At 49.0% G+C, this 27,466-nt stretch overlaps 1 protein-coding gene across 1 annotated transcript in view; it reads right to left on the bottom strand.

The window, feature by feature from the left end:
• PPM1H (protein phosphatase, Mg2+/Mn2+ dependent 1H) overlaps positions 1-27,466 on the bottom strand; it is a 237,704-nt gene that overhangs the window by 88,073 nt on the left and 122,165 nt on the right. The window lies entirely within an intron of this gene.

The raw sequence follows: 27,466 nt of genomic DNA, 5'->3' as shown, positions 1-27,466 counted from the left end.
CCCGCTCCCGCCCTGAAATGTGTCCAAGAGCTACTGCTGATTCCACAACTTTTGAGAGAACAGAGCTTCCCAAAGCAGATGTCTCAAGGAGGGGCTGCAGAGCCCGTAACCGTGGAGCCACCTCTCCGAGGCCCATTCCCGGCGGGGCCTCCTGTTCTTAGACCCTGTTCTGAAGTGCTCCCGACAGCCACTTCCCAGCGAGCGACCGGTTCTGGCGGGAGGCTGCCATTCCTATGACAAATGGAAGTGGCTTGGGGAACTGCATCCTGTTCCAGCCCAAAGCTCCCTGTTAGCAGGCGGCCAGGGAGGAGGCCTGGCACACTCCTCTGGGGAGGCCACAGGCACGCCAAAGGCCCGTGGACACACCTGAGGCCCGAGGACACACCTGAGGCCCGAGGACACGCCCGAAGCCCCCCGGACACGACGCGCCTGTGCTGAGCTCAGCTCCAGGCGATGCCGCGTTGGCTCCAGGGGAGGCCACGTTCTTTGTGCCAAGAAGGCCCTGGCACCGCTCCCTCCCCTCCAGAGGCTGTTCCCAGACTTAGAAACAGTCCCTACAAATGGCCGCAACCCCTTCCCACCTGTGCCCAGTGGCTGCTGTCATGGAAACCGGTGGAGGGGGACAGGCGAGGGAGAGGGGACAACAAAAATCTTGGGGGCTTTAGGGAATTTTCGGAAGAAAACGGTGGACGCTGTGAGAAAATGGAAATGCTGAAGGGGCTGGCTCTGCGAAGGGGTTGCCTCGGGCTTTGGTATTTGCGTTGCTCCTTTTGTTATGCTGCCAGAAACAGGGCACATTAAAGAGCCCTTCCCATAAACCCAGGGCCACTTGTAAGATGCAATCACCCGACCCCTCCCCCCCAAAGTGGCATCCACTATTCACCAACCAGTGTGAGGCCACTCCAACGTCTCTGACCGCATCGCCAGTGGAGAATAACTACCCGCGGGGAGCAGGGAGCCTGACAGGGTGGAGAGACTTGAAGGGAAGGTCCAGGTTGGGGCCTCCACTTAAAGTAGCACGAAGGGCCGTGAGAGCTTGGGGAACTAGAGCAAAAGTCCTTATGTAATAAATGCCAAAGGCAACCTTCTGTTCCAAAATGTTGCTTAAAGCTAGTCTTAACTCTTTCTCATCCCTTTCTCCACGTGGCCCCTGAATTCCAGCTTCCAGGCGCAAACCAGGAAAGGTGGGCGTTCAGGAAGGGAGGAAAAGATACTGAAAAAGAGAAGGGAAGTGAGACCGGAGTGTCAGAAACCCGGGAGGAGGTGGCGGGAGTCCTTGGGGAGGACCCGCGGAGGAGCCACACCCAGGTCAGGGCCCAAGTCCAGGAGGTAGGGGGCCTGTCTGTTCTGTTCGTTCTTCTGTTCCAAACGCGTGGCATGTGCCCACCGCTCAGCATGAGCCCGACGAACAGTTGCTGAATGAAGGAACAGATGAGACAACTTAGGAGAAACTTTTCCCTGAATTTGAGGCAAAAGGAGAGAATGAGAGGCAGTAGATGCTCACTTACACAGAACGCGGGGTCAATGCCACAGAGCCAAGAGGGCTCCCCCAGAAATGCACCTGCTCCCTCAGCTATGGAGCGAGTCCCTCCATCCCCTCCCTCCTCAGTCTTCCCTACATCAGTTACTCCCTCTCTGTATTCCCAGCCTCTCTCTGCCCGGAGCTCAACACCACGCTCAGAGCATCTTGTGTTTAAAATCAAACAAAACCAAAACTAAACGAACGACACTCTCCTAACCCAAAGCCCACCTCAGAGTCTGCTCCTCACGCCCCACGGATCCCTCAGGGGTGAATTCATTCTTGCTCCTCTCTTTGCCCAGTTGCTCTCCCGAGTCACCACGTGGCCTCTTGGTTGCTATACCCACTGGGCACGACCACACGCCCGGCACCTGGGCAGCATTGGACAGTCTCTCCCAGTCCTGGCGCCTGGGATGCTCATTCTCCTGTCTCCCTCCCACGCCCAGGACATCACGTTTTGTTCTTGAGGACTTAACTGTCTGCCCTCCACTCTAGCCGGTTAACTCCTAAGGCAAGAACTGTCTGTCTTGCTCAACACTGTAGCCCCCCTGCTACACACGGGGCCAGGCTACTCTAAGCGGGACTGGCTACACGATTTCCAGGGTCCCGTGCAAAAGAAGAACGCAGGGCCGCTTGTTAATGAGAATTTTAAAATGCTGGCAGCAAAGCCTCACACCAACTGTGGAGCCTTCGAGAGGGAGGCCAGTGTGGCGCACACAGGTCTTGCACCCGTGGAGCCGGCTCCGACAGCGTGCCCCTGATAGTCACTAAATAAGCAAACGGCTTCGACAGCTCCATGTGCTGATGATTCCAAATCTCCTTTCTCGTCCACACGTCTCTGCTCCACTCCCGCCTGGAACGGCCACCTGCTGACAGACATCTGGTGGCTATTCACCGGCACCTCAGACTTAGCACGTTTCAGACCGAATGAAAGATGCCACCGCCACCAACCCCCGAAGCTGTCCTATTGCGGGGGTCACCACCACTTCATTTTTCCCCTGGCTGCCCATCCAGACCAGGGAGCCGTTCAGACATCTCACCCTGCAAGTCCAAACGGGCACCACGCACTGCAAACTCCACCTTCTCACCAGCATGGGAATCTGTGACCCTCCCTGATCCCTACTGTCCCTGCCTTGATCCAGAGCTTGTCCACAGGACTCAGGAGCTCTCCCGCTCTCCCTGCCTCAGGCCCACCCTCTGGCCCATGAGCCACATGGTCACAAGGTGGTTTTGAAGCATGATTCTCATTCCCTCCCTGAAGCCCCTGGATGCTTCCCAGAATTCCTGACTTCCTTCCCTGTCTAGTTTTTGCCTATATTTCTAGCTTTAGCCCCACTCTCGCCACTCCTTACACTTCTACCTCTCGCTTCCTCTGGCCCATTCCTCTCTGAGAATGGTCCCTTTGCCTTTGCCTTCCTGGTTTTCCTTCCACACACTTCTCTGTCAGCACCATGGGTGGGTATGCCCAGCTGTGCCGCAGCCCCAGGTCCTCACTGCCACTGCTGGCTGCCACGCTGTCGCTGACCACCTGAGCATCTCTTCCGGGCAGAGCCCAGTTCTTGTCTCTGGACCTCCAGCGCCCAGTGTCTGACCCGTGGCAGACACAGTAACCATTTGCTGATGGATATGTGATTAAATGAAGAAAGAGCTTGACTTGGGTAGGTGAACAATTTATTCAGAGCGAAGGCCCCAAACAAAATCTTTGCTTAGTAAATACATTATTATCTGTAATTGTCTAACCGTATGTATAGTCTGAGCCCTCAAAAACCCATAATGCCTTTTCATTGATTTTACAAAAAGACAATGGACCTAAAAAAAAAAAAATGTACTGGCTGAGTCACCACTAAAAAGTGACTTGGGAGATAAGGGGGCACAAGGCAGGGCTGTGGACTCAGCAGGCGGGGAGGTAGCCCCCTCTATGCTCACTCTGTTTTAAAATTTCAAACTCACACACAAGGCGGTATCAGCATCCAATCCCAATCTTCACCGCTGGGGTAACCCTCGCTAATGACCTTCTCCAATAGGTCAGTACATCCACATCCATCTGTGTGCAGACATCCCTCACGTCTGTTTGAACTATCAAGCTCTCCCTTTATGAGACATCGCGGGTTAAAGAGGACAGCGCTTTTGGCAGTCAAACTCTTCAGTCCCTAAATCACGATGCCTCTTCCTCCGTGATGCCCGGCTTCCTTTTGACCTTCCCCTCTTTCATCCTCTGATCCTGGGGCCAATCTGTCAGAGGGCCGGTCCCCAACCTGGAGCAGGCAGTGGAGGGAAGGGGTTCAAAGGGAACGGAGGGCGCGTGAAGGCAACCGCCACTGATGCAGGGGAATGCCTTCGTCGCTGCGCTCTGTCATGACGGGACCCTGGTAGACCTCGATCTTCTACTTGTTTCATGAAGTGCTTCTCCTAAGGAAACCTTAAGAAGAAAGCCAGCTGTGGCAGCGGTGAGCATGGAGGAGAGTTAGGCTCCTGCCCTGACCCTTCTCTCGGGGCCTCGGGGCCTGACCTGTGGATATGACTCTGGTCAGAAATGGAACGATACTCAGAGTTTGGCCAGAGATGAAGGAAGGAAGTTGCTAGGGACTGGGCTGGTGTTATCCATGGGCAACCACCCCCACCTGGCATTCCTTACCATGCAAAGTGGGTGCTTCCTGAGTATATTCCCCCGAGTTAAAGCTAGCCTTTCGCTCACAGAGACGGTAACTGGAATGTATATGCTGTATTTAATATCTTGTCTCGCATAACAGATGAGGCGTTATCTGTAATATGGTGAAGAATGAGGGTTAATGTGTTTTTTATGAGTCAAGTGCACAGATGGAGGGGGAGGTTAAGCAACGATATGAAGTTTTTAAAATGCTCTCTCCACACCCCACACCCCAGATATTAGCCACAGGAGAGGATCAAGGCCATTTATTCTTAACTTATGGGAATTTTGAGTTCAGAGAACAGTTCCTGGGAAATGCTGCTACTTATGCCCTCCCAGTCACAATCTGGAGTCAAAAGACCTACATTGTGTTCCTCAAGTTAGTCAAAAAGGGTGACTGGTGAAGAGAAAAATGGGAAGTTGAAGGCTCGGCAGTGTCTACCCTTCCTGGGTGTTGGCGGTTCTGGCGGCACAGCCAGGAGGTGACAGTGTGAGAGCCAAAGCACCGAGCGACAGGCACTGTGGGGCCGTGGCTCGCTGCCAGCCCCCTCCCAGCTCAGAAGTCCACGGCACAGGCCTGCGAGTCAGAATTCGAAGGTGCCAGCCCCACCCTACACGCACCTTTAGCTCTGGGACCCGGTGTCCTCGCCGATGAAGAGAAGGGAGGACCAGGTTACTTCTCAGGTACCTTTCGGTCTAAATTTCAAGGATTCTGAAAAGAAGCCTGACATACACGGGTGGAGAAATGCGGACGACCACAGTGAGTACTTTTCCTCTCAGGAGGTGGCCATCACCACAATGTCGCTTCTAATAAATAGAAAGCAAGACAGGCGTGCCAGGAGGGGAGCAGTCACCTCAGTGCCTCTCCTCAATCATGGAGGACACGGGGCCCATTACGAGGAAGCCCCTCCGTGTGATTCGTCTGTGTCACCAGGCCCCTTGGAACAGAGCTGCACACAAAAGCCACGCTACCACCGTGGAGAGTATTCATGGGATGCCCTGATTCCATTACACACTCCTCAGCTGCCAGTGACTCGAATTGCAACATGAAACCGCACATTTCCCGAGCCGGGGAGGAGGTCTGGGACGAGGTGACAGAAGAGAAACCAGTTGGAAAACCCTTTCTGACAGAGGGGAAGTCGAGTCTAAAGTACAAGGTAGGGGGCATGCATTTTGTCAAACCGCATCAGACCTAGCGGATTGTTTGGATGCCGCAGGAGCGTCTGTCTTCTTCAAAGGTATTGGAACTGTGTCAATGGAAAAGGAAGCAGGGCGGCCGGGAAACAAGCCAGGGGTACCAGCACCGGAGGACAGCGGGCTGTCAATGCCAATGAGAGGCGTCAAAAAATAGCGGAAGGGGGGGAAACGAACCCCAGGAGCCTGGACTTAGTTTGGGTGTGTTTCTAGTCCTTCCATTTTCAGAACGCATACGAGAGAAGACGTTGGCCAATAAGGTGATTCGTGTAACAGGACCTCCAATTTCTCAGCAAAAACATTCACACACAAAAGGGGCAGAAAACACACACAACCCACACTCAGATCTTTAAGTGGCAGCAGAAACAAGTGACCACTCGTGGAGCAAGAACCGAGTCAGATGTTCCCTGTTTTCTGCACAACCAGCGCACTCTGTCCTCACACCACCCAGAATCCCTTCTCAATGTCAGAATTCAGTCGCTTTCTGCAAACCGCTTGCTATCCCAGCACAATATTTTCCAGGCCAGGTAAAAGCCTCATAGTCATTGAAGAAAACTTTTTGAGGTACAAATTATTATTTTTTTTAAAAAAAGGGATCTGCCTATAAATTAACACTGGTGTTGTTTGTCCTAGTATCTTTTAAGAATATAATCAATGGTCCATAAAACTCATCCTTTTAAAGTATATAATTCAGTAGTGGTTTTTTAAAAAAAATATATTTTAATAATTTTTTACAGAGAGGAAGGGAGAGGGATAGAGAGTTAGAAACATTGATGAGAGAGAAACATAGATCAGCTGCCTCCTGCACACTCCCACCTGGGGATGTGCCCGCAACCAAGGTACATGTCCCTGACCGGAATCGAACCCGGGACCCTTGAGTCCGCAGGCTGATGCTCTATCCACTGAGCCAAACCGGTCAGGGCTTTTCTTTTTTTTAGTATAGTTACAAGATCGCTCAACTATCACCACTACCTAATTCCAGAACAATTTCATCACTTCAAACAGAAATCCCCAGGGCCCCCCAACAGTCACCCCCATTCCCCTTCTACCCTCGAGCCCCTGGCAGCCACTAATCTGCTTTCTGTCTCCATGGACTTGCCTACTCTGGACATGTCACATAAATGAGATCATATGTGGCCTGTGCGCCGGGTTCCTTCCACTCGCCATAATGGTTTCCAGGTTCCTCCTTATTGCAGCATGCATCAGCACCTCGTTGCATTTCTATGGCTAAGTGAATATTCCACTGTATGGCTATACCACATGGTGTCTGTCCGCTCACCAGCTGATGAACACTTGGGTTGTTTCCACTATTTGGCTACTGTGAATAATGCTGCTATGAACATTCAGGTCCAATTTTTTTTGAGAATATATGTTTTTAATTCTCTTGGCTACATATATGTATACCCAGGAACGAGTTTTCTGAGTGACTTGCTAACTCTAAGGTTAACCTTTCGAGGGACTGCCACTGGATGTTCCAAAGTGGCTGTATCATTTTACATTCCCAATTGGTGGGTTTTAAAACTTTCTCTTAAAGGACCACGGACTCCAAACTAAATTTATTTCTGAAGATCCCACAGTGGTTTCTCATTTTTCACACTTTGCTGGGAAGGTTTTGCCTGTATGCTTCAACGGCAGTGCATGCATTGAACACTTAATGGTTCATTTCCCATTTGCACCCGAGGGCATATCTTCTGTTCTTAAGTGCAGGGTCAGTGCCTGTACTCCGCAGCAATACACAGTCCCCCAGCACGAATACATACCAACACTTTCCAAGCCACAAAGCAAACGTATTTTTCTCCCCGTAGCAAGTATCCAGACGGGGTGAGGCCACCAAAGTCATTTATTTTTTTCTCTAATGTAGTCATTTTTGGAGTAGGATGATCTTTCCTCCACCCCTCACCCCCCACCCCCCGGCTTTTTTTTTCTTGAATAACTGATGACCACAATAGCTCACTGTGTGTACGCTCAGGCAGGTAGGACAGGCAGAGCCTGGGAAGCAATCTATTTAACTAATGCTCTGCGCCCGGCACACCCACGTTAGGACTGCCCAATTCTGACCTCTCTCCTTTAAAAAGGCAAAGCAATGGAGCAATGGAACAGAATCCCAAGAAGAGAAATAAAACAATTCAAGGGGTGGAAAATAGGTGCTTTGAAGGAGTTTGGAAGAATTTTGGTGTTTTGGCCTAAAGGAAAGAATGAGGAGTGACTGGATCACCTTCTTCTTCACGCAATTTGAACTGGTCTTATTCAAAGAACGGTGGGTGACTGGTTCTTCATGCTCAGAATAAAACAAACAAGAGGCAATTCTATTTAAGTCAAATCAGTGAAATTCCATGGCTGGAAATGGCAAAAGAATTTCCTGATCTTCCCTTTACACACTGACCCAAGCCTGTGGGCCTCCACTTCCGGAGTTCTTCAAGAGGACATGCTGGAGCCTTGTCTAGATTTGCCTGCCAAGAGTCTCGAGGCAGCCTTTGCTGTTGCTTCTTTACGATGCTATAAATCAGGAGTTACATCTGCTGCATGAGAACAAAGCCCAATCCATGGACAGTTCCTTCTAGACCAGTGGTTCTCAACCTGTGGGTCACCAACCTGTGGGTTGCGACCCCCTCGGGGGTTGAACGACCCTTTCACAGGGGTTGCCTAAGACCATCAGAAAACACATATAATTACATATTGTTTTTGTGATTAATCACTATGCTTTTTTTAAAAAATATATTTTATTGATTTTTTACAGAGAGGAAGGGGGAGAGATAGTTAGAAACATCGATGAGAGAGAAACATGGATCAGCTGCCTCCTGCACACTCCCTACTGGGGATGTGCCCGCAACCCAGGTACATGCTCATGACTGGAATCGAACCCGGGACCTTTCAGTCAGCAGGCCGACGCTCTATCCACTGAGCCAAACCGGTTTCGGCATCACTATGCTTTAATTATGTTCAATTTGTAACAATGAAAATACATCCTGCATATCAGATATTTACATTACGATTCATAACAGTAGCAAAATTACAGTTATGAAATAGCAACGAAAATAATTTTATGGTTGGGGGTCACCACAACATGAGGAACTGTATTAAAGGGTCGCGGCATTAGGAAGGTTGAGAACCACTGTAGACTGTAAAATGTATTGAGAAGGTCTGGCAACCTACACTGTGCAAGTAAACCCGGCATCCTGATTGCCACAGGCCCTGCTCCAATTAAGCTACATGAACGCACCTGGCAGGGCAGGTGGCCTCACTTGTGGCCCACGATTAGGTCACAGGCTGGATGCCTTACCTGTCAGCCCTCTCTGCCTCTAGCTCAGTGGTTCTCAACCTTGGCTGCACATTAGAATCACCTGGGAATCTTTTGAAAATCCTGATTTCTGGGCCTCATCCTCCGGAAATTCTGTTTCTTTGTTACTAATGTTGTGGCTCCACCCCATAAGAAAGAAACAGAATTTCCGGAGGATGAGGCCCAGAAATCAGGATTTTCAAAAGATTCCTAGGTGATTCTAATGTGCAGCCAAGGTTGAGAACCACTGCTCCAGCTGCTGATGGTGACCCTGCGTAACAAAGGTTTGGGAAGCCCATCTCTCGTGCACTGAGCATAAACATCAGCTGGGTTTTGGGAGCCAGGCGAGGCACAGTGGGAAGTGATGAGGGCTTGGAGTCCAGTTCAAGCCATTCTGAGACTCAATTTTCCCCATTTGAAAATGGGACAATAGCTTGCCTTGGCCAGGTGGCTGGGTTAGTTGGAATGTTGCCCCTGTACACCAAAAAAAAAAAAAAAAAAAAAAAAGGTTGCAGGGTTGATTCCCTGTCAGGGCACATATGGGAGGCAACCAATTAATGTTTCTCTCTCACATCGATATTTGTTTCTCTCTCTGATATTTCTCTCGCTCTTGCTCTCTCTCCCTCCCCTCTAAAAAAAAAACAATTAAAAAAACAACATATTTTCAGGTGAGGATTAGGAAAAAAAAGAGACAATACCACTTTCGTCAGATTAAATGAGTTTATGTGCAAAAGGACTTTAAGTATAGCTTATTAATGGTGCTGCTGGAATTATTAACAGAAATTCACATATCCAAAGGTCAAACTAGTACAATCAACCACGTAAAACTGTTACTTTGCACAATAACTGTCCACAGTTGTGATCCTAAGAAATTGCATGAATGATGAAAAAAATAGATCCAGAGACATAGACGCATGGAACAGACTGAAGAATTTCAGAGGGAAGGTGGGGGTGGGGGGTAGAGATTAACCAAGTAACTTGTATGCATATATGCATGACCCATGGACACAGACAATAGTCTGGTGATGGCCTGGAGGGGTGGGTGCGGGGTGGAAGGGGTCAATGGGCAAAAACAAACAAACAAACAAAGAAAAAAACCCCACAAACAAAGGGGACATCTGTAATACTTTTAACAATAAAGATAAATTTTAAAAAACGATATGCTGATTTCCCATTGCCACTTCAGTCATGTGTTCAGATTCCTTCAGAATTCCACAGAGGAGGGAGACTGACAGTGTAGTATTAGAGCATTCCTTCTTCGCTTGAGCACTAGCTTCAAAACCCTGTTCATTAGGATTAATGCCATAACCTCAACATTTTCCCACACATCTCTGTAATTTAAGATTTTTATTTTGACAAACAAATATAGAAAATCCCCTTTCGATGCAAAAATTCTACTGAACCCTTAATATACCTGAAGTTATTGCAATTGTCTAAGTGAACAATGAGAGTCTGGACTATGTCTATGGAAGCAGAGTCTTAGAAATAAAATGCAAGAACATTTTAAAAGTATATTCTCCCAAGTAAAGAAATGAAAAGGTCTGGGAACCTGCTGTGGTTCCCAGCCTGTCAGTGGAGGGTGATGTGGCTAGTCACCACAGGAGAGATGGGGAGAGAAGCCAATCTGGAGGAGATGACATGGGGCATGTTGCATTCGAGGTTGGCGGGTATAGAGATGGAAGTGTGAGTGTGGGGCCGTGGGATGAGGTCAGTGCTGGGAAAACAGACTTTCCCTGGTCGGGTTGCTCAGTTGCTTGGAGCATCATCCTGCACACCAAAGGGTCACCAGCTTGATTCCTGGTCAGGTTGCAGGGCTGGTCCCCGGTTGGGATGGGTACGGGAGGCAACTGATTGATGTCTGTTTCTCTCTCTCTCTCTGACAAATCAGTATTTTTAAAAAAGGAAAGAAAAACAGAATTATGTTTATATTATAGTTAAAACTGTGGAATTGAAACAAGTGTTCCAAGGAATGTATACAGAAAAGGTGAGGATAAATATTAAGTGACAATGTGTAAAGGTGGGCCCATTCTCTCATTTACCTGGTGAACTCTTGTCACAGAATATATTGATGAATTAAAGTTGACTTCTATAATATTTCCCATGGAACACTCTTCTGCATGATTATAGGAAACCACCCCAACAATTCAGGCTCAAAAGAGTTTGGAAAGCACTTTTCTTTTTTCTGAACCTGTAATCTACCAATATGTGTTGCTGTTCTCCAATACTAGACATCTGTGCCACCTTTCCCAAGTCTGACCAGGAGAGGAACATCTCTTCACTTTTCTACGTCGAGTGGCTCAGATTCAGGATGGATGCGCTTGAACGAGTTACAGCCTAGGGCAGTGATGGCGAACCTATGACACGTGTGTCAGAGGTGACACGTGAAGTCATTTTTTTGGTTGATTTTTCTTTGTTAAATGGAATTTCAATATATAAAATAAATATCAAAAATATAAGTCTTTGTTTTACTATGGTTGCAAAGATCAAAACATTTCTATATGTGACACGGCACCAGAGTTAAGTTAGGGTTTTTCAAAATGCTGACACGCCGAGCTCAAAAGGTTCGCCATCACTGGTCTAGGGACACAGCGAGCGTCACTCTGGGGAGCCCCCTCCCAACTCCCAGAAGCCTTGTGAGGTGAAAAATCAGGGCTGCTCTCTCTTGTACAAAGGCCGCAGCAAGAGTCTCTCTCTGACCCCATTTTCTTTTCTGAGACGCACTTTGTTCACAAAGCTGCAGAGGCCGAGTGAGAGGCTAAGGTAGAGGCTGCCAGGAGGAAAGCTCAGCTCTCTCCCTCCGCCCCACTCTCTGGCTTTCTCCATGCTGGCTCTTCTCTTAATAGCTGGCAGGTCAGAAAGCTCGGGGCGTGCTCCTGCTGCTCTGACTTCAGCTTGTTCTGACGGGAAGCGTGGGGGCTTTCTTGCTCTGGTTCTCACTTTAGTGTTGTGTTTGCTGCTTCTCTGGAACGCCTTTCCCTCATCACCAGGACGAGGGGGAAGGAGGCAAACAGGCTTGTCTGGTCCTAAGCGCTGGATCTGATTCAAAAGACTTCGACGTGGTCCAGCCCGGCTCACAGAGGGACTGCACTGGGACTTCAGGCCAAAATCTGTTCCTTATGAAGTGTGTTCCCCTGCCTCATCCTCTGTCCATGTAGTTCTCTGGTTAACTTTTTGGGATTGGTAGGCAGGGTCCAGAATAGGACTTAAGAATTCATTTCCACATCCCAGCCATGCAGCTTCTTATTCCTCCCTGGACCTTGCAGTAACCAGGTTGAGTTTGACACCACTCCCTGCAAAATGTTGATATCTAAAGCTTCCCCAGTGGATCTCATTCCACACCCAGGAATCATTTTGACACCTAGTTGAAGAAATGCACTCAGACTATTAGTATGGGGTTAATTCAAGATCCCCTTTCTTCCGATGGGAAGGCCAAGGACAGCTGGTACCACCAACCCATCAGAAGTGTTCACAAGGCTAAAGCCAAGAAGAGGTTTATATTTATGGAACATGGTGAAGCCAACAGAAATGGCCTTCTTTAGTTATAGGTGAAAAATTGAAGTGACTTACGAAGAGACTAATTAGCTACTTGAGAGCAAAGGTATAACACTGACAGATGACAAAGCCGACGAAGTACTGTTTTATTTCAGATTGAGAAGGGGAAAATAACCATGAGTTTAAAAAACCCCAAAAAACCAAACAAACAAGCTAAGGCCTCAGACAGGGGAAGAGAGTCCAGAAGAGAAGTTGGCTGCGACAAATGGGGTTGAGTCCTCCAGCCTCCACAGATCACACACAGCTCGGGCCCTGACCGTCCGTGAGAATGAGGCTGTCCCAGCGCAGTCGGGAATCTGGGAGGAGCGGCAGTGAAGAGGAGGTGAGTCCAGAGACTGGAGAGAGGAAATCGGGTCCAGTGTTCAACAAGGGAGACAACAGATTCTGTAACTAAGGATATCAATTGGAGTAAGGCTCTGTGGCATGGCTGCTGGGAAGGTGAGAGTGGGCTGAAGGATGCTGTCTTTATTGGGGGGAGACGGGGGCATCAGCGCTATATCCCATGGGTCATTTCAGTTCCGAGTGGTGCCGTGTGTGAATAAGGAAATTTCATTAGAACCCGGCCAGACACCTGAATACTGGGGGGCTCCCACCAGCTCTGAAGAATGTTAAGGACACCAGGGCTGTGCATTCTGAAGGAGAGAAGGTTTGTGGAGGATTACAATAAGTGCCTTGAAGGACTGTCAAGTGGAAGAGTATGTGATCACCTCTGGGTGGTAGAAATACATCTTTCCTTGTGTTTTTTTTTTTTTTTTTTTAATTTTTATTTCAGAGAGGAAGGGAGAGGGAAGGATAGAAACATCAGTGATGAAAGAGAATATTGATTGACTGCCCCCTGCACACCCCCTACCGGGAATTGAGCCCGCATCCTGGGCATGTGCCCTGACCAGGAATTGAACTATGACCTCCTGGTTCATAGGTCTACACCCAACCACTGAACCACACCTGGCCGGGCTCTTTTTTCTTTTCTTAGTATATATTTTTAATAGATTTCAGAGAGAGGAAGACAGAGGGAGAGAGAAACAGAAACATCAATGAGAGAGAGACCTTGATCAGCTGCCTCCTACTGGGAATCGAGCCCCCTGGCACTGTGCTCCAACCAGCAATCGAATGTGACCTCCTGGTGTATGGGACAATGCTCAAGCAACTGAGCTTTTCTTTTCTTAATCTTATTTGTCTTTTTCTAAACTGTATAAAGTAACATGTCATAGTAGACAGTTTTGTTTTCTTGGGATTTTTTTTGTTTGTTTTTACAAATGTTTCATGACCTAAACATGTACATATAAATATCTCTATATATAAAAGCCTAAGCAACCAGAACAACCAGAAGCTATAACACCCACTGACCACCAGGGGGCAGATGCTCAACGCAGGAGCTGCCCCCTGGTGGTCAGTGTGCTCCCACAGCCAACCTCCCCCAGCTGGCCACCCTCCCACAGTCCCTCCCCCTGGCTGGCAGGCCCTGATCGCCCGATTGGGGCTGGCCCCAGGCTGGGATGAGGAACCAGGGGTGGGTGGCAGCGGACCTGGCCCCATTCCCAAGGGGGCTGAAGGCAGGCTCCCTCCTTGGGGCCAGTGGCCAATCTCCCTTGCCCTGTCCTCCTGCACGGCTGGAAGGCCCCCGATTGGCCCGCCGCCTGCCATGCCCCGGTGGTGGCATGGCAGGGAGGGAAGAAGGAGCGGGGGAGGTGGGGAATTGCATGGTGGTGAGGTGCCGGCATCTGTTCCTTCCATGCCCGGCCCAGCTCTGATTGGCCTGGCCCCGATCAGCCCTGATCACTGGCCAGGCGTAGGGACCCCACCTGTGCACGAATTTCATGTACCGGGCCTCTAGTACTAAATAAATTCCTGAAGAGGAAGGTTGTCATGAACAAAGAGGAGGGTCAAGTCAAGAAAAAGGTAGTAGAAGGGAGAAGAGGAGGGAGGGTAGTGGAATCTTAGAGGAGCTGATTGGCAGGAAAGATGAGAGCGTGTGACAGGCCGGACACAGTGGCACAATCTCCACCAGGAGCTGCAGCAGCGAGGGAGAGAAAACCAGGATTTCTAACCCCAACCAGTTGGGACTTAGTGACGCTGGCTGGAGAGGTGGCTGTGATGTCAGTCAAGATTTCACCAAAGCTAAAGAGTACCTCTACGGACTCAAAGAAGAAAACCTCCTCCTCCAGAGCTTACAAGGAACTCAAGCCCATGGCCAGTCCAGCTGGAAGAGGGGCTTGGGGAGAGCGTGGGCAACCAGGAAAAGCCGCCTCACAGACAAGGCCCAGCAGAGAGGCCTGTGGCCACGGGCAGCTGCTGGGCACTGTTTGAATCTTCAAGTATGTGGGCAACTGAGTCACTTCAGTGTGAGGTGCCTCAGCCGTATGGCCTGTTATCCCACTCTCCCTCCTGCTCTGAAGGTTCAGTTATGAATGGGAATTATCTTAGTATGGAAGGTTTGAGGACAGGAAAAGAGGAAGAACATCACCAACAAAATTAGGAGAGCGACCTTTGATGGATAAACCACTTTGCGTTTTTGCTGGGAGTAGCAGTGCCCAAAGCAGAAACTCCCATCCATGAAACAGAGAAATAACATTCCCACTGTCAACACAAGAATGATAGGAAATATTAATACTCTGGGCTAGTACATTGAAAAAATTAAATACATTCAGGTGAATTAAAATATCTTAAGTGCTACACAAACTAGTTACTTTGAGTTTAATTCTTCCTCAGGCAGCAAAATAAAAATAAACCAGTTCACCCTTCTATGTCGCACAGAAATGAAGAAAAAAAATTAATGCCAAGGTAAATTCACTGGAAAAAAATCCATTCTAGTAAGTCCACCAAAAATGTGTCATTGTAGACACACCATTTTCAAATGTATTTTTCCTGGGGGCAAGGTTCAAGTTGTAAGCTTGTTCTTATAATAACCCTGTTTGTTGAAGAGGCTCTTCCTACCCTAACACCAAACACTCAAGAGAAACACAATCCATCAAATCCCTTGTTTCTGCGTCCCAATTTCTATGGACCCATTTAAGTTCACATTTTGAATGTTTAGCATCCATCAGTAAGTCACACACTCCACAGAACAAGAGGCTTTTAGAGCACAAGCCGGCTCCCATTGGTCGGTGCCATTCACAGCCACCTCTCAAGGGAGAGACGCAGATGGAGGCTTCTGGCACGCAAACCTTCCCATCCTCTGTCTGGTGCAATGGAGGAGAGCGGCTGAGGAGCAATTAGAGAGAGCACTGATAGAGACATTTGTTATCATTTGAAACGTGAGTTTGCTGTTCAAAAGGCTAAACTGTGGTGCTTGGAGCGAAGTGCTTGAAGCTGTCCCAGAACCCTAAAGGAACGTGCCCTAATGGCAGTCACGTTCCTTCAGTCACAGATGAAAAAGTTCACACTTTCTCGCGTCTGGCTGGGATCACGCAGCCTTTCATTGCAGTTGTGAGGACTCTTTCATGAGAGGCAGTGCCTTCATTTGGTTTCCAGATGGATAAGTCTTGGAAGCCACGAACGCTTTGAAGGACATCTATTTTTGCCTTGAGGTCTCGTGGCGCCTGAGTTCACATGAACCTCACAGATGAAAACGATCTGAGCGTGATTCATCGATGCCCAGGGTGTTCTCGCCAAGGGGAGGCCCCCGCACGTGTGGGGTTTCTGCACTTACACAGCTTATATGTTTATTTGTAGTTAAAACCTCTCACCAGTTTCCGAAGTCTAAGGAATTTAAAAATGGCCTACAACGCATGTTCACCAGAGAATGAAGGTGGGAGAATTCACTGGGCTAATTAACCCCCAAAGAAACTCAACTTCTTGACCGAATCTGTGTTTGTTCTATCTCGGCCCTGGGACGAAGGCTTGGCCAAAGCTTCCCAGAAATGTCTGAGATTAGAAATCCTGGTAGGTTAACTGTTTCATTTTAGGAATGAAGAAACCAAGACCGACGGAGGTTACCGGTCTGGCCAGGCTGAGACCCATGTCCTCACATTCAGCTCGGGGGTTCTTTCTTCAGTGCTATGCCACCTCCTGCCCGTGGTAGACCGTTGCCATAGGCCAGTGATGGCGAACCTATGACACGCGTGTCAGAGGTGACACGCAAACTCATTTTTTTGGTTGATTTTTCTTTGTTAAATGGCATTTAAATATATAAAATAAACATCAAAAATATAAATCTTTGTTTTACTATGGTTTCAAAGATCAAAACATTTCTATATGTGACACGGCACCAGAGTTAAGTTAGGGTTTTTCAAAATGCTGACACGCTGAGCTCAAAAGGTTCGCCATCACTGCCATAGAAACTCCTGTTGTTTCCGAGCATCTAGGGCCTCCCATGATGCCTCCTGGCACCTAGGGCAAAGGCCAGGTTCTCCCCAGTCCTGATTCCCACCTTCGTCCAGCTGTCATCTTTTCTGCCTGCACCGGGCTCCTCCCCCGTGCCCGGGCGGACCACCCTCTCTCTTCTCTCCTTCGTGAAATCCAGTAACACGGAAAATGTTGGACTCGGATGAATTTCCCTCCAGACAATTGCCAGGGACAAAAATAGTGAAATGAGAACAAATGGGAGTGACCCAGAAGGAGCGAGAGTCTGCACCAGAGAGCTCACTGACTGGAGCAGTGCGTTGAGAGGGGCCATCAGGGACAGCACAGTCCCCTGGCTCCTGTCCTATATTGCCGAGAGGGACGCATGCACTGGAAATCTAGGGGTGCCCTAAATTAGCGAGAGGCGATTGTGGCTGCAGACGCCAGACAGGGCCAAAACGCCAACCTGAAGTGAATCTGTCTCAACCGCCCGAGAGCGGCTGTCCTAAACACACAGCCACGGAGGGCTCGGCCTCCAAAGGAACTTGAGCATTTTCACTGTAAAAATTTGAACGTAAACCCACGTGACCATGCATGTAAGGGGAGCCCCGCAACACCGACCACACTTTTACTGATCAAATTGGAACTTCCAAGACCTTGTTTTCTTTCTTTTGGCAAATATTCCCAGAGTGGCCACCCCGGGCCAGGCACGGGCCCTGGCAGGGAACCCGAGAGCAGTCTATGGCACGGAGCTCACAGCTTGGGAAAGCAGGGGTCTGTGTGGGAGGTGCTGGGACGCTTCAGACAGCCGGGCCAGGAGGGGACAGTGAGGCCCGAAGGACTGGCAGCGGGGAGCCATGTGGGAAGCCAGGGAGAGAGCAGCTCGGGCGGGAGCAACGGCATGTGCAGAGACTCCATGCGGGAGCGCACTTGGCCGTGTGTGAAGCCGGACAGAGGGTCAGTGAGAACATGAGACGGGCTTGGCGGGGCTGGAGAGGTGGGCAGAGGACCTGGCAGGCATCGCAGAGTTTAAAGAAAATCAACAATGAGCTTCGGAGGGCTTAGAGCAGAGGTCGATCCTTGACAAAGATTATTCCCGTGTGTGGACAGTGGTCTGTGAGGACAGAGCTGAAGAGGGAACGAGCAACTGTTGCTGAAGTCTAGGGGGGAAGTGGCAGTCCTGACCGAAGGAGGCAATGGAGGCCCAAAGAAGCCATGTGTCCCTGATGTCGTCTGCAGTCAGAGCCGGCTGGACACAGGTCTGACTGCAGTGGATCTGGGGAGGTGGGGGAAGCGTGTTTATGAGGTGTCTCAATGTGTTGGGGACCACGAGGGGCCGTTTCCCCACAATTAGCCATGGCCTTCCGATTCCAGGTCCCTGTGCACCCCCCATTTAGAGTCACCCCCAGACTAAGGGTACTTACTCGCACAGGTTCCTTTAAAAACGTTATAAAGCCCACAATGGCATCACCTTGTCATGGGCTTTACAAACAGCCATCCTATTTATAAACAGAGAGCCCAAGCAGAGCTGAGCCTGATTCTGGGAGTGCTCTGGGGGGATACAAAGATAAGATTTGATTCCTGCTTCAAATGAGCCCTGGCCTATTAGGGAGAGATGCTCAATTATGCTGCAGTGTGAAAAGTGAAGCAACAGCACCGGAAGGCATCCCTGGGACCCTGTGGACAGGGAAGACCTCGAGGAAGAAGTGACACAGAAGTCACGTCTTCTAGACAACACCCGGGAGCTGCTATCACGACAAGGCCTGGAGGGCAGTGCAGTTCCGGGAGGCGTAAGGATGTGGGCTGGCACTGCCAGGGCTGGGGTGCGAGGATCAGAAGTGACAAGAGATGAAGGCAGAGGGAGGCTGACAAAGAAAGCTAAGGAATCTGCACTTGATTCTGAAGATGAGACGTCACCCAGCTTTAAATAGGGGATTGGAGGGGCTGCCAGCATTTTAGCGACTGAACGGGAGCCAGTGAAACGAACGGATCGCGGTAAGGCTCCTATATGGAGTCCACCAAAGACGCTGTGGGCTACAGGCAGGCACCGGTGGTAGACATGGGCGGGGAAAGGGAGAGGAGAAAGAGCCATCACCGTAAGTTACCCTAGGTTTCTAGTTTAGGGTAGGGGGATGCTTGGTGGCACCTTAAACAAAACTGGGACAGGGGAAAAGGGCTCCATTTGGGAGAAAAAAACTCCTTTAGTTTTGGACATTTTAAGCATAAAACAGTTTGCAGGACGTCTTATTCAGACTTTGCCTTGTGCAAGAAAGGATTGAAAGGGAGATTACACAAATACACACCAGATTAAAAAATACATGTGGAAATTAAAATGAGGGAAGATCAGAAGCAGCAAGGAATTAAGTTAATAAAAGAACAACACGTGTCCTGTAAGGCTTGTCGCTTTCCTGGAAGCAGCCACAGTGCTCCCTGACAGGCAGCGCCGAGACAACCACGATCCTTTACTCATCGCAGGACCCAAGGTGAAGACCACCACCCGCTCCCCAGCCCGGCCGTGCCCTGGGGTGCACACAGGAGAGAAGGCCTCCGCGTACTCAGGACAGCGGCCGCCGAGCGAGGAGACGGACAGGTGCCTCACAGGACCCCTGCAGTAACACAGCAGCACCGTCCGCAGCTGCCTCCTGTCACCTTCTCCAAGGGAGGCCCGTGGCATGAGAAAGTGGTAAGTGACAGAGCCAGGACCAGCGCCCAGCTAGGCTGTCTCTAGAACAGCGGTCGCGAACCTTTCGGACCTCACGGACCACCAGTGGGCGACTGCTGCTCTAGAGTCTGTGCTATTAACCACTACATAACCTGCCCAACCACAAGTTCTTAGCTGTTTCACGCACAGGGCGTTTGTGACAAGATTTTGTTTAACTAAAGGCTCTGAGACGTAACTAATGGAGTCTGGCCATTTTTCAGACAACCTATGAACACTGAGAACTGGAGCGGCCCATTTGCGAGAGGGACCCTGTGTCCTTGAAATACTGGTGAGAACGATGGCGGTGATGTGCCAGGTCCGATTCACAAAGGGCGTGACTGAGAGAGGAGAGAAAAAACTGCACATAAACTTTGACATAGAAAAGAACGGAAACGCTTGGCTCCAGGTTGCGGGAGGGAGGGGGAGCACATAGGGAGATGAATCTGCACGAAAATTAATTGCAAGAACCCCGTTTCTGCAGGCGGGCCTGGTGGTGGCCATGGCTGGGAATAGTTGCCACTCCGCAGCTTCAAAAGCCTCTTCGTTGCCTTGGGTGCCGCTGCCAGAGAAAGGCGGCCGAGAGCTGGGCGGCCACGCGGCCTGCTGCAGAGGGTCAGGCGGGCCCTGGACCAAGCAGCCTGACTGAGGGCTTCCTGTGCCCCTGAGCTCCCTGGGGAGCAGGACCTTGACTTCACAGCCAAGTCTTGCAAGAGAAAGAAAAAACCTTGTTATTTCTCTGTCACATGCCTGGAGGCTTCTAAAGGGATTTGCTAAAAAAGGACTTTTTTTTCTGTGCTACAAGAGACACCACACCCATGGCTTCCCAAAACACTAGGTAAAAAAACAAAACAAAAATCCTATTAGAGCTGCCTGGCATGCCCCCCAAAGCACCGGAAGTTAGCTGTCAGCCTGTGGAGCCCCTCCCCGAGCACGCGGCCTCAGCGTGTGCTGGCCTGGCTCCAGCACGCTGTCCACCTCCACTCGGGGAAGCGCAGAGTTCTAGCGTCCAGAGCTAATATTTGGCAGCACTATGTACTGGCTAAGACGTCTCACTCCCCGCGGGAGACCTGGAACAGCTCAGGAATGCTGCTATCTGAGAAGTTCACAGCATTCTTCACATCAGCCCAAAGGCCAGGGCAGCCCTTTCCTGGCCATCTGTACTGTAATGCAAAGTTTATCTACCTTGCACCGTAATGTTATTATAAACTAAGCTATACTAAAGTGGCAAACTCTAGTATTAGCAGTAACAGCAATAAATTAATAATAAATACTAATAACTAACATTTATTAAGTGCTTTCTGTATAGAAGATAGAGACTGTCTAAATACGTCACAGTCATGAAATCAGTATGTCATATTCAATGCTTTAACGTGTATTATATATTTTACTTCTTTATTTTATTGATTATCAGTCTCCCGCCCCCCCACCCCCACCCCCGCCCTGCCCCACCCTAAAATGCAAGCTTCATTTAGATAGGAGTTTTTGTCTCTATTATTTTTATTTTATTTTTTAATTGGTTTTAGAGAAAGGGAGTGAAAAGGAATTCAAACCCAGGATGCTTGGCTTTAAACCCTGTACTTTTAGTCAATATTTAGTCTTTTTGACTTTCTATTTTAATATGGACAACAGCCAACATGTATTACCATGTGCTTACTATGTACTAGATCAGCGGTTCTCAACCTGTGGGTCGCGACCCCTTTGGGGGTCGAAAGACCCTTTCACAGGGGTCGCCTAAGACCATCGGAAAACACATATATAATTACTTACATATTGTTTTTGTGATTAATCACTGTGCTTTAATTATGTTCAATTTGTAACGATGAAATTGGGGGTCACCACAACATGAGGAACTGTATTACAGGGTTGCGGCATTAGGAAGGTTGAGAACCACTGTACTAGATAAACAAGATCATCTCCTTATGTGTACTGCCTCATTTATAGAACAGTTCCCCATAGGAGGCTGCTATTATTTTCATCAGACAGATGAGCATACTGGGTCTTAGGAGCTCTTGCCCCGAATCTTGCTGCGCGACTAGAACTCACTCAGGCCGTGTGAGCTCCAAGTGCACGCTCTGGGTCGCCACCCACGCTGAGTCCCGCTCGTCCTTCACCCAGAGAGCCTCCGTGCACTTCAGCGAAGGGCTCCGCAGCCACTCTCTGAACACTGTATTTTAGATGTGCACTGCACTTCCTTTTTCACACTATTCTCTCTAATAACCCACGCTGGTCTTGGGTTCACACAAATGATGACTGAGTCAAACAGCAGTGACACCCGTCTGAGGTGCGGAGCTGACCTGAATGAAAACCACACTGAGCCGTGACCCAGAAACCCTCCCGCTCAGGAGGGAGTGAGGCCGACCGCTCCTGAGAGCGATCTGCACTGAGACCCATCGGGAGGGCCTGGGAAGCGCTTCCGTGTGGGTAGGTATCAGAGGGGGGAGTTAAGCCCTTGCTCTGTGCAAAGAGCTTCCCACCACCTGCCCGTTTAATCTTCATCTGGGGCGTGGGCACTTCCGTCATCCCCATTTACAGATGGCGGGACTGAGGCACTGCAAGGACGGCACTGAGCCGAGGTCACACACAACTAAAAGCCTCAGAGCCAAGCAACCCAGGAGCGGGAGTCCCTGCTCTTGGCCACTACTCTGTCCTCCGGTGGCTGTCAGCTCTGTACCAGCCCCTTGGAGAGCAGGCCTCGCCACTCCAAGTCTGTAAAAACCCAGAGACCTCCTTTCTAGCCACACACGTTAATTTGTCACTCGGCTGGAAACACGCTTCTCGGTTTGAGTTTTCGTCATCCCTTCCAACGTGGTTCCAAACCTCTCACCATCCGGTCTCTGCGGAGGCCCCTGCTCATTCACGCACAAGCTGGAATGTGTTGCCCAGAGAGGGACTTCACGTGTAAAATCAGATTAATGACAGTACTTCCCCGAAAGGGTCGGTGTGAAGATTAATTAGGTTATTCACATAAAGCCCTAGAAATTAGAAACGGCACCTGACACAAAGGAAGCCAGGCCGAAAACGTTAGCTATTACTTGCCTCATCTTCAAAGGCGGCAGCCTAGGATTACATTAGGTCTGGTTCCACATCACATCACTGGTCAGATGGACTTTACTGTCCACTTACAGTTTTTAAAAATGGGAGCCATTGAGAAGTTTAGTCTCCCCTGTCCTGATAGTGTTTATTTTTGTTGTTTTCCTTTTCAACGGATATTACACTTCACCTTGACTATGGTTAAGCTTCTCCTGAGTTCAACCCACCTTCCCAGGCACTAAAGGCCTTTGTTTTTTTCTCTTTATTTTCTTGTTTGCTCAATCCCTCCACAAACCCCAGCTCCCCAATGCCCCCCGGCCCCCTTGCCCCGGACAGCCTGCTCTCTATCTATGAGACTGTCTCCATTTTGCTTGTTAGTTCATTAGATTCCACCAAGGAGTAAAATCATATGGTGCCTGTCTTTCTCTAACTCAGTTAGCATAAGTCACAAAGGGTAAAATTTTCAATCCTGTTCATTTGCCTTACTTGGTTTCACGTCAGCAGCAAATCAGAGGGTTAGGACCTGAAAATCTTGGGGTGGCCAAGAGTGCCCCAAAGATAAAGCTGTGGTGCTCTCTGCTAGAAAGATCCCCCATGACACGGACTCACTCTTTCACCTGATCTTGGTGACAGTCGTTTACAACAGCCAGAGAATGCTTCTGTCACTCTCCTGCCCACCGTTCTCTCGTGCCCGCGTTCGTAAGGGCAAACATTCCATTTCTACGAACTCCACGAGCCTTCCCAGCCCCGTCCCTCCGTCTCTAGGAATAAAGGGAAGTTGTTAGAAGTGTAACTTGGTTGGGATGGGGAACCACAGCCAAAATTCAACTGTGTCAGGGGCCCAACCAGATGAGGCCAAAGGCCCACACAGAGTCATGCCTGCCCCGTTTCCAATAAGGCAGTCCTCACTGGGCATGGGCTGGGCTGGGGGCTTCAGAACTACCCAGCCGTCAGTGGGAGTATGAGCGAAGGAGTGGGTCATGTAAGAAATCCTTACCATTTTTTGAGGACAAGGACCTATGTTCCAGAGTATCAAGCTGGCAGAAAGGAATCGCAGCCAGCTGACAGGTGCAGGCAGCCAGACCTCAGGGAGCAGTGTCAGAGGCTTTAGGGGAAACGCTGTCCCCGAGGCTCCCCTGCATGCGGGACTTGGGGCACCTGATAGCCTCCAGAGTGAGCCACTTTAGCCTCAGGCCAAGAAGAGCTGCAACTTTTAAACCCTGAGGCCATACGGCTCCTTGCGGGCCTTCTCAGATGCCCAGGGTAGACCTGAGAGCAGCTATTCTTCCTTATGTCAGCATCGCCAGAAGGGCTTGCTAAGACATTGCCAGCCCCACCCCCTGGGTTTCTGATTCAGTGGATCTGGGGCAGAAGCCTAGAACTTACTTTTCTAACAAGTTCCCAGTTGCTACTGTTGCTGGTTTGGGGCCCACACTTTGAGAACCACTGACTCAGGGCAAGGGGTTGTCAGGGAAAGGTTTGGAAAAATACAAAAACAAAAAACACCACCCTGGGTGAGGACAGGGAGGAAGTCCAGAGAGGAAAGGGCCTCTGGGTGCCCTCCATGTAGACAGCGAGTGGCTGGATAGGAAAAGCAAAGACTGTTTTGCACTGACTCGTGGTCTCAATGCCTTTGCGTGTATTAGTGACCAATTGGTGGTAATTTTCTTTTTTCTAATCCCTCTATAGGTACAGGTATGGCTAAGGGATAATGTAAATACATACTGAAAAGAAGGGAGCCATGCAAGAAAAAGGCAGAAACAGAGATTCAACTCTCCTAGTAGAGAGTGGGGGTTAACTTTGGTTTCTTTCCATGCTATTTCTCAGATACTTGTCAGAAAAAGCGAGAGGTGTGCTGAACTCACTGTGATCCTGGAAGAAGATCAATTGTATTTCTGAACCCGGGCGCACTGGCAGGTGGGAGCGAAGAACCACTTAGGAGCAACAAGCAGGAAGGCTCTGTTCTGGCCATGTATGCCCACGCACATAAGGAGGAAGGAACCGCTCTTACATTCACGCGGGTGTGAGGCAGTTACGTCGTGTTTCATGTCTTACCACCGGGAAAGGGGAGAAACCCGGAAGAGAAGACAGCACAGAGGCTTAACGGGTTCTGAGTTTAGAAACGTAAGTCTCATTTGACACCCAGCTCCTATCCTCAGGAACATTTGGACTTGCCAGAGGAATTCATCTCTGAATGAACAGGGAGCTTTAACTTAATTCTGGGAAATTAAAAACGAGGGAAAGAGGAATGAATGAAACCCACGCTGGCTGGACCCGGGGCTTTGTTTGAAGGACAATCTGTGGATGCTCGTTCGCTCCTGGGATCCAGAGCTGCTTCACGAACACATCGACCTCCCCGCCCTTTTCCTGGGAGGACCTTCAGGAACGTGAAGATGGCCCTGCACTTCCAGGAAAAAGTCAAGACGCTTGCGGCCAAAGAAACTGTAAACACCACAAAATGGGGATCTGGGTTTGTGCCAGGAATCACCTATAAGACAGTCGTCTACAAGAGCCAGAGAATGCTTCTGCAAGAGCCAAAAATGCTTCTTATGTTAATTTCAACAGATGACCACTGGAACGAAAACATAACATTTAAAACGGTCTCATTGAACGCTGGGACCTCTGGGTGGGGATGGCAGCCCTCACTTTGGGAAAATATCATTTCCCGTGTCATCCCTGAATGAACTGGGCCACTCAAAGCTTCAGATAGTTTCCAGTGCAACCATCCACCCACTGCACTGCATAAGCCGCTTTAAGTGAAATCAAAGCCACTGGGCATAAGGTATGCCATCATTTTACACACAAACAGGAAGGAAAATGTTCACTAGAAACGTGCTTTTGGAGGTGTTCAAATGTGAAAAACAGAAGAGAAAGACCCTGTGTCTGGCCTGGATGGGAGCCCCCGGCACAGGGCGCTGACTGAGCACTGGGGGCGCTGAGAAGGGGGCGCTCTGCTGTCCAGTCCCGGGCGGGATGGTAGCCCTGCTCCTTCGCAGCCGTGGGGCACGGGCAGACCCCTTCCCCTCGGTGAGCCGCAACCTGTATCTAATATGAACGTTGCCTGCTTCTCACTATGTTGCTGGGAGAATCAAACATGATCCTGTTACAGTTTTTACCATGTGCCCAACACTTATTAGCTGCTTTATTCCTGCTGCTACTGTGAATTTGGCAAGAGCAAGATCCTGAGTTTAACAAATATTAAATGGCTTCTAGAATGTGAATGATTCCCCTAGTCTCCGTTGCCAAACCTTGAGACACTGTGTGAAATGAGGCCTGACGACTTTGCTGCCTCAGTGCCGTGGCTCTAGAAACTAAATGAAATCATTATCTAAAATGGAGTCAAAACATCTTCTTAAACGGAAGAATCACTGGAGCCCCAAGGAGCGGATGACTGGAACACAATGGGTGGTAGTTTGCATACTGCTTTGCATGACATTTGCATGCCACCAGTTCCTTTGTGCTGGAAGTGGAAACCCGCCCACCATCTGGTTCTTTCCTAGGCCCTTAGGGTCTCCTAGGTGTAGAGTTGGCTGCCTCTGCCTGGGAAAAATGAAGCAATTGGTGTGCATTAAATAGTTGTGGCATGTGCCTCCAGGGCTGGTTATCTCGCTGCAGGGAGAAGGGCAAGTCTGTCCCAGGCTGTGGACCAGTCCCCTGGCACCACTGTGGACCATCCTGCCCTGAGGATGGTCGCTGATGCGAACACCAGTAACCCGCAAGCATCGCCAGGCTTCACCTGAACACAACCCCCAGCACGACTGCACCTGCTGGTAAATCAGACGAACCACAGCTAAGTGGCTGAGAAAACAGTTCTTGACCACCGGTCGCTTCCGTATCAAACCAGTGCTCCGCTCTTTTCTGGAGTGTGAGTAATCATGGGATAGCAGACCTACGACAAAGGTTTGCTTTCACTTTCAAAGTTGTCAGGATTTAAAGTAAACATGCAGCAGCCAATACCTGGCAATAAAGAACAAAAATCAGTACTGACTTCATGAGAACCCTGGTGCAGAATCCTCTGTCAGCTCTACTGCTGTTTCTTGGGATTAACTGAATATTTTTGTAAACTCAAATACCTATAATGTAGTATTGGTATGTAAACTGGACAGTGATTCTATATAAGAGGATATGAAATACCTATTGTTCATACAAGAGCTGAAAATAGCACGCTAATGAGTAAGTGTCCTCTGAGTTACCCTTTGGGTGGTGCATACAAAGGCCAGCTCACAGTTCTCCGAGGCTCCCACATGACATGTGACCCACAAGTGAACAGCAAACCCAACCAATCAGCCATAAAAACCCAAATTCATATCCGGATACTGGGGCCAGGAGATGACAAACATGATTAAGCTTATTAGGTTTTAGAGATGCTATTTTGTCATAGGGTAATTTTATCTTTGGGTGCTTTACAGCTTTAATAAGGATAAAAGGCTTTTAAAATGACTGGAAATAACATGTGAAAGAGTATGCTTTTGCAGACACTTAGAAACACGGGAACCTCAGTTACACTAAAATTTCAAAAAGTGACTCTAAGAAAGTTAAAATAACCAAATAAACCATCTTAAGAGACCACTTTTCTGTCCAAAAGTGCAACTTCTCATAGGATAATCATGAGAATGCCAGAAATTTTAGAGATTTAGTACAATGCCTACCACCTTTTTTTATACATGAGGAAGTCAAGATCTTATTTAGAAACTGGCGCTTATTTAAAAAAAAGGCAGAGTCCAGAAGATGAACACTAGGGACTGGCAGGTGCTGGACCAGGGACGAGGATCAGAGGCCTGGTTGGTGGGGGCTCAGTTAAAGAGCTTAGAGCAGTGATGACGAACCTTTTGAGCTCGGCGTGTCAGCATTTTGAAAAACCCTAACTTAACTCTGGTGCCGTGTCACATATAGAAATTTTTTGATATTTGCAACCATAGTAAAACAAAGATGTATATTTTTGGTATTTATTTTATATATTTAAATGCCATTTAACAAAGAAAAATCAACCAAAAAAATGAGTTCGCGTGTCATAGGTTCCCCATCACTGGCTTAGAGCTTTGAAGAAAACCACATTCCAAAAGGAGAAGAAGGTGTTAAGGAGAAACGGCGTCTCTAAAAAGAATAACCAAACATAAGGATATTCTGGGGCAGAGTTGGGTGACCTTCTGGGTCTGGGGTCACCTGGGATGAGGGGTGGGCCTATCCCCAGGAAGCAGGGCCCTGCACCACCTCAGTCCCTGAAAGGGCCAGGAAAGCAAACTCATTTCAAAGGACAGGGAACCA

Source organism: Myotis yumanensis, unplaced genomic scaffold, assembly GCF_028538775.1.
Source record: "Myotis yumanensis isolate MYYU_CA2020_CCGP unplaced genomic scaffold, mMyoYum1.0.hap1 SCAF_3, whole genome shotgun sequence".
Lineage (NCBI taxonomy): Eukaryota > Metazoa > Chordata > Mammalia > Chiroptera > Vespertilionidae > Myotis > Myotis yumanensis.
Note: the sequence above shows the minus strand (reverse complement) of the source record. Positions and strands in the feature narration are given on the sequence as shown.